Below are 22,983 nucleotides of genomic sequence, written 5' to 3' on the forward strand. Positions count from 1 at the left end.
AGACGAATCAGTTTACAAATCCAAAGTGGTCAAGTCACCGCCCTAAAGCCCAATCTTCAGTAAATGAAATTGCAAAAAGATTACTGAAAATGCTCCGTGAATCCTCTAGGTTTAAGAACACAGAAAATTCTCTGTAATATACCACTAAGAAGTAAAGTGATTCTTTTCCCTCCTTTTCTCACAGCAGTACCCTATAGGGAACCATTCCACTCGTGGGAAATGTGGCCCAGCCCCCACTCGGAAAAGCCAGTGGGGAGCGAGGTTGGCAGGCAGGACCCACACCCATGGATAGGTTCTCTCGCGGGGAATCAGGCCTGCACTGTACACAGGCTGCTATGAGACTTGCTCTTGCTAAAACTCCCTCAGCCTGAATTGAGGCAGCAAGTGTTTGCTGAGTATCTTTAACTTTCTAAAATCTGAGCTGAACCTCCCCAGTATGGACTGTAACCAGTTCGACCACTTTCCCCCTTGAGCTGTGACATTCTTCTCTTTGAAGTAACTAGCAGTATTCTATCCTTCATTGTCTGTAAAAGGTAATCACCTACGGGGAACCTGTGCATAGTAAATGAGGACCATCCTGATGTAATGTGCCCAGAAAAGCAATAAAAGCCCATCCAGGCAGGTGTCCGCTCTCTCTCTAGGGGGCTCTCTCTAGCCCTCCTGCCCTCTCTCACTTAGAAAGTGGCCATGCCCTCCCTTTTTCTCCACAGGATTTCTGAAGTCCGTGTGTATTTGTCTATTGCAGCCACAACACAGGATCCTGCTGGCCGGGATCCGCATCAGTACCCTCCCACCTCCCCTTCCCCTCCCCCCCGCCCCCACCCCAGTCCAACACAAAACCATAGTGACAAGACTACATATTACTAGGGAAGAGGAATAGATGCTATTGGAAAAGGAAGTAAAAATGGTCTGAGAATACAGAACGGGGGAACCCCTTTAATGAGGAGAAACAGCCTCCCTGATCTGTTCTGCAAGTCAGTCCTGCAGCTACTTCCACCAAAACCTCAGAGTTTTCCTACAATCTCCAGATTGAAAAACACAGACAGATAAAAAAAATTTTGTCCTTCAGTCAGCACTGTGTGGGAGAAAATGCCCAGGCCTCGGAGTCGAACTTCCACATCCTTTTCCTGCCACTTATCAGCTGTATAAACTTGGTCAACACACATAACCTCATTGTGCCTCAGTTTCCTTATCTGTAAACTGCAGACAACCACTTGTCCGTGGAGTTCTTGTGGAGATTATGGAAACAGTATTCCTAACATGCCTGCACGCGTTCTGAGGTTCCACTGCTACCATTACCTCCAACATGGAGATCTCTGAGAGCTGCTTAGGCAGCCCAGACACCTTTGTTCTTTGGAAGTTACAGTGCTTCTTGAAAAAGTTCAAGATGAGTTTATTTGATGTTGCAGATTTCTTCAATTTCATAGATTAGAAAGCAGTATTGAAGGGGTTGCAACCTCTTAATGTAAGGGATTGCAATAAATTTATCTTTTTGCAAAAAGAGATTATGCTTAGGGTGCTTGGTTTTGTAAGGAAGAGGAGGTGGAGGGACTTGGGGGAGTGGGGGGAGCAGGAGCGGGGAGGAGGAGGCAGAAGAGGAGCTGCCACTTCTAGGGATAGATCAAGTGATAAACCCTGTAGTATTCCAACTAAAATACACCAGAATATTCACACCTACTGAATAATTTGAGGTTGGCAAAGAATGAAATGAAAGACAATTAAAATTTAATATGCTGTTATTTAAAAGCAATCTTTTGAAGTGAACTTTTGCCTCCATTTTACTGATATTTCTAAAAGGCACCCTGCCTTGAGTATTCATTCATGCAGTTCCCGGTAGATGTCCGACACCAGTGCTGGACGTGCCTCATCGGCCAGTCGGCCTTTCCCGGAACTCCTGCCTTCAGCAAGCAGCGCTGTCGCGTGGGTACTGCCTCCAGTCCCGCACTGCTTGGAATGAGCTCCGCAAATCGAGGAACACGAAGAAAAACTGGGTGAAGTATCTCTGATCCTCTGTTCCAATGTCTACTTATCCCAAGTTTCAGGTAGCTAAGTATATAAGTCACCAAAATATTGTGACTTTTGTGAAGCACCAGGTGGGTTTCTTGGAAAGTCTAAACTAGGTTGATCTGTGTCTAAGCAGAAAATATTGTTTACATAGCTGGCTCTAATTTTACTAAGTATATCCTTAAGAGAAAGAATGAAGTTTAAGTCTTCATGTTCATTTAATTAAATACATCTAACAATAGAGAATTACTTCATACTGCCACTGCTCACAGAGACAAGACTTTTTACTCTGCTCACTTACAAGCCCTGGGTCTGTGTGGTATCTGAGCTTTGTAAATGTGTCATTTTTTCATCATTAAAGTCCCCTAGCAATGAATGCCATCTAATCAGCACTTACATTGTCCAAACACCCCTTTCAATAGTTTTCTTTCCCCCTTAAATAATGCACAGGCTTCTCTATCACTAAGAAACAATTCCCCTTTCTCACTCCTTCCTTCCTTGTGTTTATATAAGCCTGTGAGGGTGGCTGTTCTTGGTGCAATCTTCTCTCAGTGAATGGCCTTATCGCCAGGTCACACGGCACCTCCAGAGGGGGCTGCCAGGCTGGTTTACTGTCTCCCAAGGCCGAGCGGAACTGCTTCCCTGCACGTTTACTAGAAAAACACAGCACATCTTGACTGGACTGCTTTCACCCTCTGCTTTTGGAAAATTTCCAGGCAGGGTCTGCGTTTACATCAGCAAGACTGATTCAAAACACCATCTCCAGGGTTTTAAACAGGCTTCGAAACACATTCCTGCGCTCAGCTCAGGAGGGTCAGTAGGAGGCCTTCCAGTAAATCTGTTACTTCACTTTGTCCTTCTACTCATTGCAGAGGGGCTCTGATTTCCTTTTAGATCATCTCATAAGCCGTTTTGTTACTTTTTCCCGAAATTTTTGCCAGGACCTTGGCGAAGAAGAGGCCCTTGCATGATTATGTCTGTTGTCTTCAGAATTCCTTATCTGTGAAGGTTCTTTCTTAGGTAAATTCAACTGTGTTCTTTTTTCCGTCTGACTTTTTTCTTCAGCTTTAGGGTCAAGAAATCTTTTGTTTACATTTTCAAATGTAAACACAAATCTTATCTTGTTAAACGTGCCTTTGATTGGCACAGTTTCTACTCAGTCCCTTGGTTAGAGTGTAGCACAGCCTCACAAAATTTGCAAATGGGCAGGACAGTGATTACAGGGAGAACTACAGGAACCATCAAAATGACACTGTAGAATGCAAAACTTAAAAACATTTTCTAAATATAATTCAAATTCCTTATTACTTACAAGATTTAAAGTTAAAGAAACTGCCCCTGTTTAGAAATTTGGTAACAATCGTCAAAGCACATAAATGTTAAATTATTTTCACAAATGAACACATCAAGATACTGCCACATCCTAGACACCATGCTGGATATTTATCCCGTATCGTGGCCCTTGATTTTGCCTACCACCCTCTGAAATCGGAGGTAAAAGTTTAAAATAAAAAACCTCTTACAAAATCTCTCTTACAAAAATGCAATATTTCATCTAAGAAGGCCTTCTTACCACATGCTAATTTAAAAAGAAGCTCTTTGGGGCCAAAGTAGCCATCACCTTTGAAGAAACTATGCAAAATATATAGACGATGCTACTTGACTAAGAGGACCCTGGAATGCTCTAAAGCAAATGATACTAATCTAATTTAAAGGAAATGAAATTCAAATGAACAACCAAAACCACCCTTCCGAACATTTCTACTTCCCTCCAAAAGACAACACGTAGGACCTGAACAAAAATTAAAAGAAGATAAAGACCAACGAGTTATTGACAGAGCGGCTGTATGGACAAGAGTATTCTGGACATTAAGCACGAACGGTTCATCGTTATCATGGAAACCTTTCTGGGAAAAGCAGGCCATTTGCGTTCCTCGAAGTAGCCCCTCGGCTTGCTCTTAAACAGACTAATCCTGGCTTTGGGAACACACTCTCACACAAGCACCAGTTTCTCAAGGAAGGTACAGAGGGAAGAGTAGTCAGAGGCCACGAAAAGAACAGAAGAAACGGTCAGATGCAGGTCACACAAATCCCCAGGCAGGACACTTTTCTGTTGGGTGGGCACATCTGAGAACTCCCTCCCTACTCACCTGTCTTCTCTAGTAGGACCAGGGCAACAAACACAGCCACTTGGGGTTGGTGCCCTTTTCCCAGCACTGAAAACAAGAGGAAGGGCTTGGTAGCCGGACCAGAGAAATACATTAATTCCGTTAAAGAGTGGATGAGCTTGCTGATAAGGGAGTCCACCTCAGTAGATGTTGCTAAAATTAGACACTTACATGGAAAGATTGGATTAGATTCTTGAAAAGCTCCAGGTCAGAAACAAGAATTGGAATCAAAAGACTTCTAAGCTATTCTAGGTTATGTCTCTATTAAGATCCTATTTTAACTAGTCTTCCCAAATTAGTAACGGGATTTATCTACTTTCCTTCTATCTCTGACCTTGAGAAATTTACAATCCCATAGTAACAAAAATCTTTGAAAGGTTAAAAAATTACAGTTGACTATCACTTACCAGTATGTACCTGTAATCTGCTGATCAAACTGTAAACCCCTCCTGTGCATTCACTTAAAAACTGATTTTCTAAAAAAGCTGTAGTAACAACACGCTCTTCCCTTTTCTCTCTTAAATAAAAGAAAGAACTAGACTGCAAAAAGAGGTCTGTAACCCAAATTGTTGATTTAGGAAGTTCTCTGAACCTTACCTCTTGGCAGATTAAAAGTCTCCAGGGATGATCTTCTTAAGCGAGGGGCACAAAACATCCCTGAGCCCAGGTGCCCTCATGGCCCAGAGGTGGGGAGGCCATCCTCCAGCCCACATTTACCACCCCACACCCCGACGGCTGCCTCCGCCTGCAGGGCTGGTGAGACACGGGGCAATGGAGTTCCTTGCCGAAGTGGAGAACTAATTCCCACCACACAGTAGCTATTTAAAGAGGTGGGGCCTGCAGGACAAATGTGGCCTCTGAGCCTTCCTGTTTGTGTCCTAGCTCAGATTTTCATCCATTTCCTAAGGAAGACTACAAAGTGTAATAAGCCTTGAGAAGGCTGAGATTTATGATAACAGTGTGCAAGGGCAATTTTTAGAAACAGTTTCTGCCTTTCCTTCTTTTCTCCACAAGAAGACATGAGGCTTTGAAAGTACTTTACGAGTCAAAAGCAAAAACTATCTGTTGTGGTTTGGTAAAGATTTTCTACTCCTGAAAGATTTTTAACCTGAAATGTAGAAAGGAAAAATTTTATTGATGATTAATCTAGTATATGTTACATAACAATGCAGAAAATAATAAGCAAGTTTTGGTCAGAGGCAAGGGTTTGGTACGAAAAACCTTTGCCATGTAGTACCTTTAATTAAACAAATACACCCACTCTCGCAGGGACTCAGTTTCTTTGTCTGAAATAATGGGACTAATAACATGTAACTTACACGTGTGTTGTGAGACCTGCATAAAATGACCGTAAAAGAACCTATACTTCGCCTTCTGTAAGTCAGACCATGCCGTCATTACATGGAACTATCTGATTTCCAGATGCTATCACATAATATCAGAACCTCGAAGCTAGATAAACATGTCTCCTTTCTTCTCTGCAAAGTACGTGTGCATTTGTTGGCTTGTGTATTGTCTGACTTCGCCATTGGCGCCAAGGCTGTAGGAGGGCCAGAGACCTCATCGGTAATGCTGATGTAACAACTCCCAGTACCAAGAACAGCTCTTGGCACGTATTACCATGCAATATGCAACAAATTTGGTTAAATAAATGAATAGATAAATGTACAATTTCAGACAAATCAAGCACAGTATTCTACATATAGAAGATGCAATAAATACATATCAAATTATTAAATGAACAAAACATTTTCTGTGGAGAAACATCCCATGAAAATGCAATAGAATTTTAAGAAAGTTGAAGGTCTTACAAACATTTGAGATAAATATGACTGTATGTTCTGTTAATCCCTGTTCAAATATTAAGATGGTTAATGTACAATCTTATTACATCATGAATATTAGGTACAATATTCAATATGGATTAATTCACTGAAAAAAAATTCAGATTAATTTAGAATGTACCTAAAAATCATTCCTCAGGCCTGTTTCTGTTAAAAATGGAGACACTCCCCTGATACCCTGTAAGTCCTAACTTGGTGGCAGTGGGATCTGATAAGGACTCATTGATTTCTTTAAAAGCATTACCAGCCAAGAAGGATAAACATGTGCGGTCCCTTGTGGCTCCAACAATACGACTGCTCACGTTTACTATCACTAACACGCCAGGATACAGGGCAGTCTGGGGAATCTGGAACAATAGATTTCGTATCGAGCCTTCGTATTATTGTCTGAATCCAGTTCAGGCCACTTCAGTCCACTAAGAGACTAAAATCAATTCTTTGACAGCTGCTCATTATTCTATTATGTGTACAAAAGATATGGACTTTAGTGGATATTTGTCCACTTCACCAAATTACCAAGAGAAGAAGGATCCTGAATTTTAAACATCATGGGAAACATAATTCCCTCTTACTTCTAAGGATTTCTCTTGCTTTGCCTAAGAAATAGGAACTTCCACGTCTCTCTCTTCCTTTCCTCTCTGCCCTCTCTCGGCCCCCACTTTATAGATAGAATAAGAGCTCTCTTGCTACAAATCTTTTCACAAGCATTAAAAATGGGGGGAAAAAAGATTTGAAGGTACTTACTCTGAATTAAGTCATTTTAGCTCCAAAATAAGAGGAAGCACTTCATAATCATAAAATCTGAAAGTTCTATAGCTTTTAGCTAATGAAAAAGAATCTCTGAAGAAGAGAGTGGTGGTCAAATAAAAACAATTCACTGCCATTAGCAAGTTATCTATCCTCTCTCCGTTTTTCCAAGCTGAAAGTTTCAGACACCGTGAAGATGTTTTTCGCCACATCCCTCCTCTTCCTCCCCATCTCAAGCAGTTTCTCTACTGCTAGAGGCATTTTTAACTGCATAATTAGAGATTCTAAACAAGTTTTTAAATAGATTCTTGACAGCTTTCAGCAGCCAGGTTTTCTCGCCTTACACGTAGCCTCTGGACTAACAAATACCGATCTACATGAAGTTGGTGAGTTCAACTAGGAGAGAGATCAGATGTGGCTTCAATGCCTCCTGGAACATGCACGTTTGACCCTGGGGAAGGAGGATGGTTCGTGGAAACTGTCATCCAATAGTCCAGCCTCTTCTTCATCTAGTGTAAGAAGTCTTACAAGCACTCACCCAGAAGCTTGGACATCCTCTCCCGGGGATTCTGAGGAACCTGCCAACTAGATCCTGAATGAATGGCTTTACTGCCCTGGCTACTGACAGACTTAATCAAGATATCATTGTGTTACTTGGCTAGCAAATAAAAAGATAACTTCCAGTTACTGATTACGGGGTCTTCTTGTGCTATTTCCATAATTACTGGGGATTGTATGTCTGATTTTAATAAACATTTATCTAATACTACAAAAAATATAATAATCAATCTTGCAAGAGAAGACAATTTACAGGCAAGACTAAAAGGAGCAAATACAGAACATTATCCCAAAGTCTGCCATTACCGGGTATTACACTGCACAAAAGAACAACATGAATTTCCCCTTTGTGCCATCTATTGTGTTATAGAAGGACAGCGGACTTCCTGTCAGCTGACTCCAGTGACTATGCTTAGTTAGGAATAAAATGAAAGATTTAGCTTATTGATAAGGAAGTATTGTGATAGCAAGTTAACTCCAAAAGTTTAGGGCTATTTCTTGTCCAAAAGGAGAAATAAAGGAGATAATAGTTCTTCTTCCTTTTCTCCTTTTCAACTTCTTGTGGGCAGGGCTCTTCTAGATGCTTTGAGGACACAAGATGTGTAAGTACAGGGTTCCTATTCTGAATTCATGAACTGGTAATACAGCTACAGAAATAACTATAATACAAAAGTAGTACCTAGTGAAGAGGAAGTACAGCCTAATGTCAAGAGTGCCGCGCTTGAAGTAAGGATGTCAGTTCACATTCTGACTTTGCCACATCCACGCTATGTGATCTTGGGCAAATTTCTGAATCCCTCAAAGTCTTGCTTTCCTTACGGGTAAAATAGAGAATACACTAGGCCTGCCTCACAGGAACATGATGAAAATTTAAAGAATTTATGAATGCAAATCCTTAACAGAGTGCCTGGCTTTTGCAAGTCCTTAATAAACAGCACTGATGCAGAATAAAAACATTAAAAGAAATACCTAAATTGCTATGGGCATTCAAAGGAGAAAAAAAATTCTATCCATAACTAAACTAAGAGAGAGAGAATTTTCCAGCCAAGAAACTGCTCTCTTGGAATAGCTGGAGATTGAGGTTATTCTTGACTTATATCCCTTAAGTTTGGAAGATAATTGGAAAAGAGGTACCAGAAAAGGAGAGGGGCCACAGCCACCCCTAATTTCCCAGTTGCCACACCCCCTACTTTTCTGAGATGCCCAACATGGTCCTGTGTCTAATCTCAGCCTATGCTAACCCAAAGCACAGCAAATGGCCTTGGAGTCTCTTCTCCCCCTCCTGCAAAATTCCTTCTCTCTCAACACCAGAGATGGTCTCAAAGGCTACCTTAGTATGTAGGAGAAAACATCCAGAATATTCATAAAAAATGAAAACTTCTGTTTCGGGCCATGGTGGATTAAGAGGGACTGGATTAGCCTTTCCACAGTAAATAACTGGAAAACTGGAAAAAATATGTGAAAACTGTTCATAGATAATAGATTAAAGGAAGTCTGCAGTGAGTTCTGCAGTTTTCCCCCCTGGCGGCCTGGATGCTCATTTCAGACTGGCAGTGTGGTGAGAGGAAACCCAAGAACACTGGGGTCTCGTAGAGTTGAGGGGACACAGAACAGAGTGTGTGGAGGCTAACGCACATGGAATTTGCTAGGAAAAGTACCTTACAGGAAGGATCTATGCGGACAAGAGCTCCAGAAATCAACATAGGGATTTCCTTGAGTTTGTTGCTGAATGTTAAGTCATACATGCGTAGGTTCAACGTTACAATTATGGGCAAAAAAAAAAATATGTGTAAGTTAAACAATTCTAAGATCTTCCAAAGAGCTAGGAGACACTTGAGTTGTTACCAGCCAGAATAGGAAGCCTTTGCTGAGCACCTGGGGCTTGAGGTCACAACACCAGAAAATTATTTAGCAGTATGACAATTGAAAGTACAGTATCAGTATCGTAGGATGGGTAACTCAGCCCTAGAGTAATGGCTATTCCAAACCTGCGCTAACAAAGCTTTGTAGAGAAAGACAACAAAACTTCACACTACACCAAATAAAACAAACAAAAACATCACAAGTCTATCATTCAATAAAAAACTAAGACACAGCAAAAAATCAAGTAAATGAGACATAGGGCCAGACTCAGAAATGACAGAGCTGAAGAATTAGCACAAAAGGGCAATGATAAATATGCTTAATATACTTATGGATTTAAAAGAAAGATATGGGGAGATAAATGGAAGATTAAAAAAGAATAAGACTTTATAGAAATATTTTTTTAATTTTGAAATGAAAATATACCAAATAGAATTATCAGAACATTAACTGCAAAAGAAGAGACCAGTAAATTCAAAGGCAAAACAATATAGAAAATACCTTTCATGTCCATCATATTTCAATTTTAAAAAATAAAAATATTAGGTGGCAGTGGCGGTGGTGCTGGTGCTGGAGCGCTCCTCTCAGGGACCAGCTGACCCCGGGAGCGAGGACATCCTTCTGCCACCGCATTGCTCTTCCTACCTGCTGCCAGGCCCTCTGTTCTCACCACCAAGCCAGTGCCAGAGCAGGTATCACATGGTGACCCCGCCACTGGAGTGCAAGGACAGCAGGGCCTTCAGCTTGGGGAATATGATTACAGCTAAGCCAAGGAAAACACCACTTCGTGTGGAAGACCAAGAACATTGGAATGCTTTATGAATGTGAAATATCCAATGTGCAAATACATGTGTCCACTTTCACCTTCAGAGTAGCAACTGGTGACGAAACTGAGCAGGTGAAGGTACAAGACGCTGGTGAAACACAGAGCTGCAGAGGCTGCCATATGCATTGGGAAAGCCAGCGCTCTGTAGTTCCTGACCCATTAATGTCTGATGCTTCCAAACAACCACGGACCCAGCTTAATCCTATTTGTTCATCATAGGCAATTCATCATGGATAGAGACTTCCTGAATATACCCTTTCCCAGAAAGGAGGAACTGCTCAGAGAATACACCTTGCAGGCTCAAGGCATTTATGGAAACTGGAAAAGGGACCTCAAAAAAACAGGCCAAGAGAAATGCTGCTGAGAAATTTCTTGCGAGATTCAGTAATATTTCTCCAGAGAACCACATTTCCTTAACCAACATAGTAGGTCATTCTTTAGGATGCACTTGGCATTCCTTGAGGAATTCTTCTGGTGAAAAAATCAACTTACTGAAAAGAAGCCTCCTCAATATTTCAAATACAGATTACATCCAGCTGCTTAGTGAAATCAGCAAGGAACAAGGTTTTAATATAATATATCTGGATACAGGGAAACTGAGGGCCAACAGATACCAGTGTCTTGCTGAAGGGTCCACCAGTCCCATCGCAGTCTGTTGTGGCTCTGGGGTCTACTGTGATAACGCAGAATGATGCCACTCACAACGCTTTGCAGTATTTAAGACAACAGCCGAAGGAAAGTAAACTTGGAGCAACTTAGAAAACCCTTCAGCAGCACATTTAAAAAATTCCCCTTTTACCCCTTCCTAAGTAAAATGTTTACTGTAATGTTTAGTGTGTGTGCTGTTTCTAAATCTCTTCATAGACTCTATTAAGACTCCAGATTTAATTATCTCCCAGTAGTTGTTTTTAAGCCTGTTTTAATGGCTTCAACATTGTATGGTATATTATATGTATACACTTTGTCCTGTAGGCAGAGTGCAGCCCCCATTGTACAATGCCATGCGTGTAAAGGGAAGAAATGCAGGTTTATTGATGATGATAAAGGTTATGATCTGAAAGTATTGCTACCAATGTCTTTCTTACTCGTGATTAGCTTCTTCTTTGTGCAAGGCTTTATAAAGGGAATTTGAAGGAAGCCCCTTAGAACTGAGTGCTGAGAAATGTACTAAAAGGCTTTTAGTGAATGTGATTGTTCAGTGTCAGGGAACATGATTGGTCTACTGCATATTTGAATCCATGTAATAAAGAGCTGTTGTTACAAATATTAAAAATTAAAAAAATAACTAATCAATTAAATATGTCAACTATAGCTCAGTAATAAAAAGATAACACCCAAACTGAAAACAAGAAAAAAAACCTGAAAAAATGAACAGTCTCAGTGACCCGTGGACCAACATCAAGTAATCTGACATACGTGTTACTGGAGCGCTGGGGTGGGAACGGGGGATAAAAGTCATATAAAAGAATAATGGCTAAATGTGTCCAAATTTTATGAAAACTATCAACCAGAGATCCAATAAACTCAATGAACCCAAACAAAGATAAAACAAAGAACCACAGCCAGGGATAGCTTGATACAATTGCTAAAAACAGAGATAAAGAAAAAAAGCGAAAGTAGCAGAGTAGGAAAACACAGACATATTATGTACAGAAGAGCAAAGACAAGAATGACTGTAAATTTCTCATCAGAAACAACACAAGCTTTTTTTTCTTTCAAGTACTGAAAGAATAAAAGGTCAACCTAGAATTCTATACCCAGTGAAAATATCCTTCAAAAACAAGGACTAAATAAATCTAATCTTAGACAAACAAAAGTACAGAGAATTCACGGCCAGTAGATCTGTACTACAGGAAATGTCAGAGTATATGTTTTCAATAAGAAAGAAAACAATACCAGATGGAAACTGGAAACTACACAAAAGAATAAAAGTGTGGGAATGTGTAAGTATGTGGTCACATAAAAAAGTATTTTCTCATATTTTTACCTCTTTAAAATAAAATTGACTGTTTAAAATAAAAATAATAACAATGCACTATAAGGTTTATGGCATATATAATAAATAAAATGTATGACAACAATATCACAAAGGACAGAGAGGAGAAAATAAAAGCATAAAGTGAAAATGTTCTTACATTATACATATACTATAACTTGAAGGCGGGATGTGATAAGATAAAGTGGCATAGTGTAAACTCTGGAGTGACCACTAAAAATAATCAACAAAGAGCTATAAGTCAAGAGTGGAAATAAAGCGGAATACTAAAAGTAATAATAATACGTAAGTAACTCAAAAGAAGGACAGGAAAGAGGAAAAGGAAGAAAGAGAACAGATGGGATAAATAGAAAACATATAGCAAGATAGTAGATTAAACCCAGCCCTAGATGCTGCCTACAAGAAAAACACTTTAATTATAAAGACACAGTGTAAAAGTAAAAGGGTGGACCAAATTTACCAGGCAAACATTAATCACAAGAAAGCATGCATAGCCATGTTAATTCCGACAAAGCAGACTTCTATGGTAGTTTGGGTCTTGCAGGGAAGCAGATATCAAGAACTGAAGGGGAAGCAGATATCAAGAACTGAATCAGAAGTTCAAGAGATGTATTGGAGGACACACTTGTGGAAGATAAAGGTGAGAGGGAGCAGGACTGGGTAGAGAAAGGCCTTCAGACATGACTGCAGATCTGATACTTGTGAAAGGAGAGGAGGAGAAAATTCTGGGTTGGAAGAGCCTCACACTGCAGTGCAGGTCCAAGAACAACTCAGCCAGTCTAACTGGCTGTTCCCAGCAGATTCTGGCCATCAGAAGACCTGGCACTGGGTAGAAACGGCCCATCTCTAGTATCATGTTGTGCTCAGTCACAGGTTAACAGCATCCTGTTGCGAGCATAGCCACAGTGCGACTACGTGGCAGATCCTAAAAGTGTGACAGCTGAGGAGTGTAGGGCTAAGTAAACTACTTCCGGAAACAGGTCGGAATAGCACAAGTCTATTGCTGTCGCAACTTTGGAATAAGGGATATGACCAAGGACAATGAGCAATATTTCTTAATGATGAAAGGCTAATTTCATAAACAGAAACCAATAATCCTATATGTGTATACATAAACCACAAGGCTTCAAAACATCTGAAGTGAAAACTCTCAGACCTGAAAGGGGAAACAGATAAACCCCAATCATAGTTGGAGATGTCAACCCTCCTCTCTCAGTAACAATAGAACAAGTAGACAAAAAATCAAGAAGACTATAGAAAGCTTAAATAACAAATTAACTTAATGGATATTTATAGAATACTCCCACTCAAAAGAGCAGAATACACATTCTTTTAAGTTCACAGGGAACAATACCAAGATAAATCATATGCATGGCCATAAAACACTTCTCAATAAATTTTAAGGTACTTAACTCATACAAAGTATGTTCTTTGACTATAAAAATAAAATTCATTTAGAAATCAGTAAAGATATCTAAAAATCCAGAGATCAAAAAAGAAATCCTAAGGGAAATTAGAAAATATTTTAAACTGAATAATAGGAAAATTACAACATACCAGTATTCGTGGGATGCTACTAAAGCAGTCCTTAGAGAAGCAATTTTATTGCATCAAATGCTTGTATTAATCTAGAAAACAGGTCAATAACTAATGTCCATCCTAGGAAGCTCGTAAAAGAAGAACAAAGTAAGCTCAAAATAAATCAAAGAAAAGAAATAACTAAGAATAAAAATCAATTAAAGAAAAAGAGTAAGCAGGTGAAAAATAGAGGAAGTAAGTTTTTTAAAAGCTTGGTTTTGGAGAAGATGAATAAAACTTATAAATTTGTAATGGTTCAATGAAGAAAAGAGGAGAGAAGACAAAAATGACTGGTATCAGGAAGGAAAAAGATGATTGTCCCTAAATACAATGAGTATCCTACCCACAATAAATGGATAATGATGAAATATTATAACAACCAAGAATGCCAAAAAATTCAGTGAATGCTCCCAGGAAATGGTCAAATTTCTCAAAAGATGTGAACTACTAAAACTGACAGCGGAAGAAGCAAATCTGCCCGTATTTATTAAAGAAACTGAACTCATAGTTTAAAACTTCATCACAAAGAAAACTCTTGGCCTAGACAGCCTCCCTGATATGCTATCAAAAATTTGAAAGTGAAATAAGCCAGTCAAAAATATATATATATATCATATGATCTTATTTATATGTGGATCTAAGGAAGAAAATAAACTGACAAACCAAATAGAAACAGACACATGGAAACATGGAACAGGCTGATGGCTGTCAGAGGGGAGAAGGGAGTGGAGACTGAAGAAAGAAGGTGAAGGGAGTAGCCAAAGAACATACGAGTTCTGTCCAGAAACATATGGTTTTATCCGGCCATGTAGTAGGAAAAATAGAGACATTTATTGAAGAAGACACAAGATACATGAAACATTGTACATAGGACAATGATGCTTCAGCCCCCTTCAAAGTAGGCACCTTGGGACCTCACACAGTTCTCCCAATCGTCATTAGCTGCCCTTATCCTTAAATAATGGGAAGCCATGAAAGATAATTTTAATCAGAATTTTATTATTGCCTTCTCAAATTTTATTTGTATAAAGTATACTAAGAGAAAACATGAAAATAATTCCCATGGAGTCTTCTAATATGGTATATATATAATGTCCCTTTTAATGGGCAGTAAAAATGACTTGACTCAATACAAAGAAGAAACTTAGAATTTTCATTGATCAAACAAATATTTACTGAGTGCTATATACAAGACACAGTTCTTGGCATTTTAAATTCATCAGAAAACAACATGAAGTCTCTTACCCTCATGAAGTTTAAGTCTAATGATAAAGATAATCAGGACAGTAAATACAGAAAGTATGTAGTGTTTAAAAAGATAGTAAGTATCATGAAAATAAGAAAAGATGAGTAGGGTTAAGGTGGGTCCGGGAGGGTGTGCGGAGCAAGAGAGGTAGGTAGCCAGCGGCAGTATTAAACAAAATTGTTAAGGACTCTCTTGGAAAATGAAATTCGTACAATTTTGGTTGTTTATCAAACTTTGGCAGTTTCTGATGTAGTAAAAGAATTATTCTAGTGCTATTTCTAAACACATTTCAAGTTTAATGTCTGAGACGAAGAGATCAAAGAAAATATTAGCTGTTGCTCAAAACTTACTGCTTCTGTATTTGCTGTGTTCTTTAATAATCCTTCTTTTAACAAAAACATTTTAAACATTGGTTGATGATTTTATTGTACTTTTCACATGTCAGTAATCTATTAGTGGACAAAAGAAAACCAGCTTTACCAGCGTTGTAACTGTAGCTTCTTTTGGCTGGAAAAGGCTGACATATTTTCATTTTCAAAAGTCCTTATTCCACTAGGAGTAAAAACTGAAAAGATACTTCCTAGTACAGATACAGCAGGAAGGGAAAATGAAGGGCGAATGCATATTGCTAATGTAATAATAGTACTTGCATAAAATTAGAGAGAAATTAGTAACTAATACCTTCAGTTACAAGCAAGTTTTAAAATAGGTTTTAGTATGTGTTGAGATCTCAGCCCATCTTTTTTTGGAAAAAAAGAGTCTGGAAATTAAACTGTTTCCTTGAAAACACAAATGGTCCTAAAATGATTACTGGGAACAAAAGAAGCAAAATGATTGTCAAGAGGAAATGTGCTCTGAATCCAGGACAGAAAATAGTTCTTGTTTACAATGAGCTGTGAACAGCCAGCTTTGACTGTTAGTGGTTATGTGCCAATGATCATTAATTCAACTGCATAGCAAGGATATTAAGTCACAGGATGACTGTTGCATCTATGCCATACTTCTACTAAAGCTTGATTTTATTGGCTATTTTCAACAGCTCTTAGGCTTGGGGTGTATTCAACAGCCTTTGGTAATTCTTCTACAGGAAACAAACTGAAGAAAGCCGTTATTATTTAATAATATACACATTCAACAAGGAAGGACAAATAACAAAACCAAGTGTGATCCTCGCTTTTTAAGTCAAACAAGCTATTTGCCCTACCTCATAGGTTGTCTTTGATTTTGATCAGTGATCATTCATAAGTGAGACAACTTTTACTTTTCTGAAGTGTTCGTATTTTTTATATTAGCAAGCCAAACCATAGTCTGGACTTTTATAGGGAGACATGAACAATCTTGATGTCACTCCAAGCTTAAAATAATGACAATAAAATATTGTATTTAATGCTGGCTAGTGTTGTACGTGCTTGAGATATACTAACTAATCTCACCACTCTATGAGACTGCATTCTTACTACCATCGTTTTACAGATAAAGAAATGGAGGTACAGAGAAGTTACGTAACTTGGCCAGGGTTGCATAGCCAGGCTTCTGATGGTGAATGAGACACAAGAAGCTTAACCAGCTGGCCCAGGATTACACAGCTAGCTTCTGATGCTTACAAGTTGAAGAGAATTCCCCAGTGTGCCATTTACTGTGTCCACTTTCCCAATGCAGGAATTTGTATTTCTATAAGGTCTTCTACTTCTGGGAATGACTTTGTCAGGCATCTCTATAGGTATAATAAGCTGAACCAGGTAAAATATAACATGAGGAAATAATAATATGGTTCTTCAGTGAGCTTTCAGCAGCAGGGCAACATGCCAAGTAGAAAAGCTTTTTCAATAATACAGCACATTCCCAGAGCTACAGTAGCATTTGCGAACAGTATAGTAACAGCACGTGAGACGGTGTCATATTGAAAGGTAAGCAGGGTGGAGCTGCGCACGGCAGAAATGGCTGGCTTCCACTGACCCAGAGGAAAAAGAAATCAGTTCAGCTCTACACACAAAACTTAACCAACCCATAGGTGTTGGAACGAGAAAAGGATGCTACATGTATTTACAGAACTTTGTAAACCTGTAGCGTAAGACAAGAAGAATCATACTTGCTCAAGTATTCTCTGTGACTAGAAGACTTGCAAGGCAAATATAATTGCTGGGTAATATTTACATGACTTGTGGAATGGAAAGGGGTGAAAACAAACTATTTACTGTGTACCCAGGTTGGGTCAAACAGTGTACTATGATGTTCCCATTCCATCTACAACTGACCCTGAACAATGCAAAGGGAATGGGTGTCAACCCTCCCAGGCTGTTGAAATCCATGTATAACTTTTGGCTTCCCCCAAACTTAACTACTAATAGCCTGCTGTTGACGGGAAGCCTTACTAATACCATACACAGTCGATTAAAACATTTAATATGTTATATGTACTATATACTGTATTCTTACAAAAAATAAGCTAGAGGAAAATGTTATTAAGAAAATCATAAGGAGGAAAAAATACATTTATTCTATTTATTTTAAAAATTCTATGTAGAAGTGGACCCATCCAGTTCAAACCTATGTTGTTCAAGGATCAACTATAATTAAATCTTGACAACTTATCTATAAGGTGTTGTTCTCCCCAGTCCTGAGGATTAGAAAAACTGAGGGTAAAAGGGTTCAGTTATGTACATTGCCAGAGTAAAGAAAAGGGGAGGTCGGAGCTGCACCCAGGATCTGTCGGACTCCGAGGATTACACCACGCTAACGTTGCCCTGCAAGGCTCTCCCTCCTCAGACAAGAAATCTTCGTAAGAGGTGGCCTACGTCCTATGAGAGATCGGGTTGTATGTACCATGGTCACGGGCTGAGCTCTGGGGTGAGACTCCGTAGGTTTGAAGCCTAGTGCTGCTGTTGACTAACCACATAAACCTGGGCAAGTTACTTGACTTTTTGTGGCCTTAGTTTCCCCAGCCACGGGTAGCAGTACCTATTTTATAGTAATGCTGTGATATCAAAGGAATTTATATATATATAAACTGATTATATATGTCCTTATACATATAAGCCCTTAGGGCAATGCCTGGTATAAAAGTGTCCAGTCCATGTTCTTAGTTATATCATTATTAAGGAAACTCACTGCTATAACATAAACTACTTAAAAGCAAGTGTTACACTTGAAGGCAAGAATTATAAGCCTATTGTCTCCCTGGCACTTTATATAATCCCTGATACAAAACAGATGTTCAATGCAGTTTAATAGACGAATATCTAGACTAAAGTACTATAAAAAAAGTTTTTAAAATGGTTGACTAGATCCAATGTTCTCTGACCTGCCTTTACCTTCCCCCACATCATCTCTTACTATACTACCCACTTGCCTTATTCTCTCCACTGTAGTAACATTAGCCTTCTTGCTGTTTCCTGAAACAACAGGCATCAGGGGCCTTTGTACCTGCTGTTCTCTCTGGCAGATTAGATATTTTCAGGTCTAAGTTCAAATGTTATTTTCTTGGTGAATCCCTCCCTACCATCCAATCTTAAATTGCAACAACCCCTCACCTAGCCCCTTACACTTTGACCCGTTTTTAGGTTTTTTCCCACAGCAATTATTACAATTCAGGATATACTAACTAAAAGCTTAACTTACTTGTTTTCTACTCCCTAAAATGAAAGCCTCATGACGGCAGAAATTATTGTCTGTTTTGTTTTGAATACTACTGTGTCCCCAGTGTCAAAAAGCCAACTGCATTTGAACATACAAAAAAAAAGAAAGAAAAAAAAGGCCTGATACTTAGTAGGTTCAATACATATTTGTTGGGTGGCGAATGAATATAAGCCATTAACTTACTAAAGATTATATTTCAATTTGTATGTCTGTATATAGAAATGGATGGTGATACAAAAACTGATGGACAGACTATGGGGATGACCGTGCATATAAGTTAAACTAGAATTTCAATTCCTGTATTGCATCAATATCCATGGAAAGTGAGGAAGCTATCTCTGTTTTACAGGAAATAAAAAGTGATTAGCCTTTCTGTCACAGACACATGTGGTACGTAGATACTGTTAAGCTTTCTGTCGGAAACTTTGACTCTGCAATTCACCTAAGTTAAATGTCCTTTCTTTTCAACAGGAAACATATGACACTCTTTTCTTGTGGTTTTCTAATTCTAACTTCCTAATGAGAAAAACACAAAATTTTCTGTGCACAGACCAGGTCATAAAAAGCTCAATGTTACAATGCTGTGAACAAAGATGTTATCCTCTACCACACTGTTAGGATATTAAAGACATCTTACTTCTTTCTCCTGGGTTTTTCTTTTATTAGTCTGAATATTAAAAGATTAAGGAGATACAGATAATATTAATAAAGGAGATGCAGATAATATTCTTTATATGTACAAAATAGACCTAAACAGGCATGTACATTGTCACATGCTGTAGCACATACAAGTACAGGAGGTCAGTCTATGCAGTTATTAATTATTTGATATTATATAGAGAAAATACCCCATAAACACTGCACTTAAAATTCAATACCAGGGGGTGTTTTTGCTTTCTTTTAAAATTCCAATTTTATTTAGCTTTCAAAACCCTATCCAAATGTTACTACATCCAAGAAAAGAAACCCTACCAGGCTCCTTCACTAATCAGAGTTAAACACATATTACTGGGTGCAGTTAACACCTGCATTCTAAAAGGCTTATTGGTCTCCCTCTGAGACTGTGAACCAAAGAGCAAGAAATTCAACTCTCTGTGCCAGAGCCTAGAACAGTGCCTGGCACAAGTTCAGTAAGTGTTCAATAAATGTTGAATTGAGTTACTTAATGTAGATTCAAAATAAATGTAATTAATAAAATGAGTCACATCTAATATAAAATAAAGATGAGACTTCCAGCTAAGATGAAGGCATACATAGAAACACTTTGCCTCCTTGCACAACCAAAAGAAGGATAACAAATTTAAAAACAAAAAACAACTAGAACTGCCAGAAAATCGAACTGTATGGAAGTTCAACAACCAAGGAATTAAAGGGGAAACATCCAGACCAGTAGGAGGGGCAGAGATGGACCACCAGGGTGGAGAGGACTCTCAGCAAGGAGGCAGCTGGAGGACCAAGGCAAGCAAGGTGGTGGCTGGCAGAGTGGGGATCCCACATTTGCATGTGGGTAAACCAGGAAAAACTGGGGAGTGAGACAGACTAGGCAACCCAGGGTCCAGCATGGGGAAATAAAGCCTCAAAACCTCCGACTGAAAAAAACCTGTGGGAATTGAGGAGGCAGGAGAAATTCCCAGCCTCACAAGAGAGTTCATTGGAGGGACCAGCAGGGTCCTAGAATGTACACAAACACACCCACCTGGAAATCAGCACCAGAAGAGCCCAATTTGCTTGTGGGTAGTGGGTGAAGTGACTGAAAGCTGCCAAGAGCTGAGCAAGTGGCATCGTTCCCTCTTGGACACCTCCCCCACATACAGCATCACAAACCAGCCATGTGGGCTGCCCCACCCTGGGGAATACCTAAGGCTCCATCCCTTACTATGTAACAGGTGCACCAAGACAAAAAAAAATATGGCCCAAGTGAAAGAACAGATCAAAGCTCCAGAAAAAATACAACTAAGAGATGAAGAGACAGCCAACCTATCAGATGCACAGTTCAAAACACTGGTAATCAGGATGCTCACAGAAATGGTTGAGTATGGTCACAAAATAGAGGAAGAAGTGAGAGCTATGAAAAGTGAAATAAAGGAAAGTGTACAGGGAACCAACACTGACAGGAAGGAAACTGGAACTCAAATCAACAGTTTGGAGGAGAAGGAAGAAATAAACATTCAACCAGAAAAGAATGAAGAAACAATTCAAAAAAATGAGGAGAGGCTTAGGAACCTCCAGGACATCTTTAAACATTCCAACATCCAAATCATAGGGGTGCCAGAAGGAGAAGAGGAAGAGCAAGAAAATGAAAACTTATTTGAAAACATAATGAAGGAGAACTTCCCCAATCTGGCAAAGGAAATAGACTTCCAGGAAGTCCAGGAAGCTTAGAGAGTTCTAAAGAAGTTGGACCCAAGGAAGCATACACCAAGGCACATCATAATTACACTACCCAAAATTAAAGATAAGGAGAGAATCTTAAAAGCAGCAAGAGAAAAGGAGACAGTTACCTACAAAGCAGTTCCCATAAGACTGTCAGCTGATTTCTCAAAAGAAACACTGCAAGCCAGAAGGGGCTGGAAAGAAGTATTCAAAGTCCTGAAAGGCAAGAACTGACATTCAAGATTACTCTATCCAACAAAGGTATCATTGAGAATAGAAGGGCAGATAAAGTGCTTCCCAGGCAAAGTAAAGTTAAAGGAGTTCATCATCACCAAGATCTTATTACATGAAATGGTAAAGAGACTTATTTAAAACAAGAAGATCAAAACTATGAACAGTAAAATGACAACAAACTCACAACCATCAACAACTGAACCTAAAAAAACAAAAACAAAGTGAACTAAGCAAACAACTAAAACAGGAACAGAATCACAGAAATGGATATCACATGGAGGGTTAGTGAGGAGGGGTAGAAGGGAGAATTGGGGGGGAAAGTACAGGGAATAAGAAGCATAAATGGTAGGTACAAAATAGACAGGGGGAGGTTAAGAATGGTATGGGAAATGGAGAAGCCAAAGTTTATATGTACGACCTATGAACATGAACTAAAGTAGGGGAATGATGGTGGGAGGGAGGGTACAGGGTGAAGAGAAATAAAGGGGAGAAAAAATGGGACAACTCTAATAGCATAATCAACAAAATATATTCAAAAAAATAAAGATGAACTTGAGTAGGAAGTAGGTGTACTTGAATTATGGCTATGACCATTTTTTGAAAGTAATTTTTGATGATGATTTTGTACTTAGAATTAAGTTTCATGTCATGTGTCAAAAGAATTATCTGAAGTAACTGGTTTTATTTTTTTATTTTAATTAATCTTTAATAATATCATTCTAATGGAAAGATGCATAAGTAATTGGTGTTATTTCTAAGTGGCACTTCATGTGTTTCAAGGATTCCTCTCTCAGAGCTCAGTTAAGGCCACTTCCCCCACAGAATTCTGCTGTTTCCCCAGGCAGTAATAGCTGCTGCCTCCTTTGTGCCCTTGGTCTTGAACATATTTCCATCCCAGCCCTTGTCTCCCTCACTGCATGTATTTGCTCCCATGTTTGTCTCTTTGAGGGCAGAGACTGTCTTATTATAATGGCAGGGGAGGGGGAAACCACCCTCTCAGAAATGGGGAGGGGGGAACCATCCCCTCTTCTGTGTCAGAAGTCGCCAGAGTGGCCACTCCTCCAGTGGGAGCCCCAGTTGCAGTCACCCACAGTCGCTGCTGCTCTGCCTGCTCCAACCCAGGCAGGGCCTCAGACCCACTGCACCAATGTGCAGGGCAGGGCTTAGCAGACCTATCAGTGCCAGTCTTGGAAGCTCCACAGCCAAGCGACGAGCCCCACATTCCTCCCCTGCACGGAAGCCACAGCAGCAGCAGCAGCACTGATGACCAGAGCTGTGCTGCATGGGTCCTGGCCAGATAGGCACACAGACGCACCAGAGAAAGAGGCCAGCGCCCTAGGAGTAAGACGCCTGGACACACAGACTCTCAAGGTTGCCGAAAGCCAGGCAGTGACTGGAAACCAGCTAAGCTAGCTGCGTTTCTTAAAGAATGGTGCTTTCGGGTGGGAGAAGGGCTTCCTGGGCAACCTTAAACTGAGCTGGCAGAGGGTGGCAGGGTGATTTTCTTTGGATGTTTTAGAGGAAACGGGCTTTGACGCAGAAACCTGCCATTATTTCATATACTTTAAATAAAGGATTCCTTTTCCTTTCCCCCAGACTCTTTCTCCAGAGTTTTGCCTATGGGCATAGAGCAGCAAGTCCGTACTGGCTGTTCCAGAACAGCAGGATGCTATCCGATATCATCATTACCTTCATGTCCCTGATGTCTGGCACATACTAAGTCATTAATCAATCGCCAAAAATTTAAATGAATTAAAAGTTTCTTTTAAGTTTAAAATTCTAATTCTGAGCTAGCCTGGCCCAGCTTTCACTGGGTGCCTGGACAGGGCCAGTATGTTAGTGTTAATGAACTTTGGATTGTAGGAAGTACCTGTGAAATTCTAGAAAATGTGCCAACTTGCCTTATTTTT

At 39.6% G+C, this 22,983-nt stretch overlaps 1 protein-coding gene and 1 pseudogene across 2 annotated transcripts in view; one reads left to right on the forward strand and one right to left on the reverse strand.

Annotated features, from left to right (window-relative positions):
• The window catches only part of ARHGAP28 (Rho GTPase activating protein 28), a 205,399-nt gene that overhangs the window by 137,006 nt on the left and 45,410 nt on the right, over positions 1 to 22,983 (reverse strand). The window contains exon 1 of one of the 2 annotated variants that reach the window (XM_045187955.3): positions 4,770 to 4,948. The exons of the other annotated variant lie outside the window; for it this stretch is intronic. The gene's annotated coding sequence lies outside the window, so the exon portion shown is untranslated. Of the gene's footprint in view, positions 1 to 4,769; positions 4,949 to 22,983 lie in introns of those variants that run through there. 2 annotated transcript variants of the gene reach the window in all.
• On the forward strand, positions 9,899 to 10,769 carry LOC112322822 (interferon-inducible double-stranded RNA-dependent protein kinase activator A pseudogene; annotated as a pseudogene).

This window comes from Desmodus rotundus, chromosome 10, assembly GCF_022682495.2.
Source record: "Desmodus rotundus isolate HL8 chromosome 10, HLdesRot8A.1, whole genome shotgun sequence".
In the NCBI taxonomy this organism is placed as follows: domain Eukaryota; kingdom Metazoa; phylum Chordata; class Mammalia; order Chiroptera; family Phyllostomidae; genus Desmodus; species Desmodus rotundus.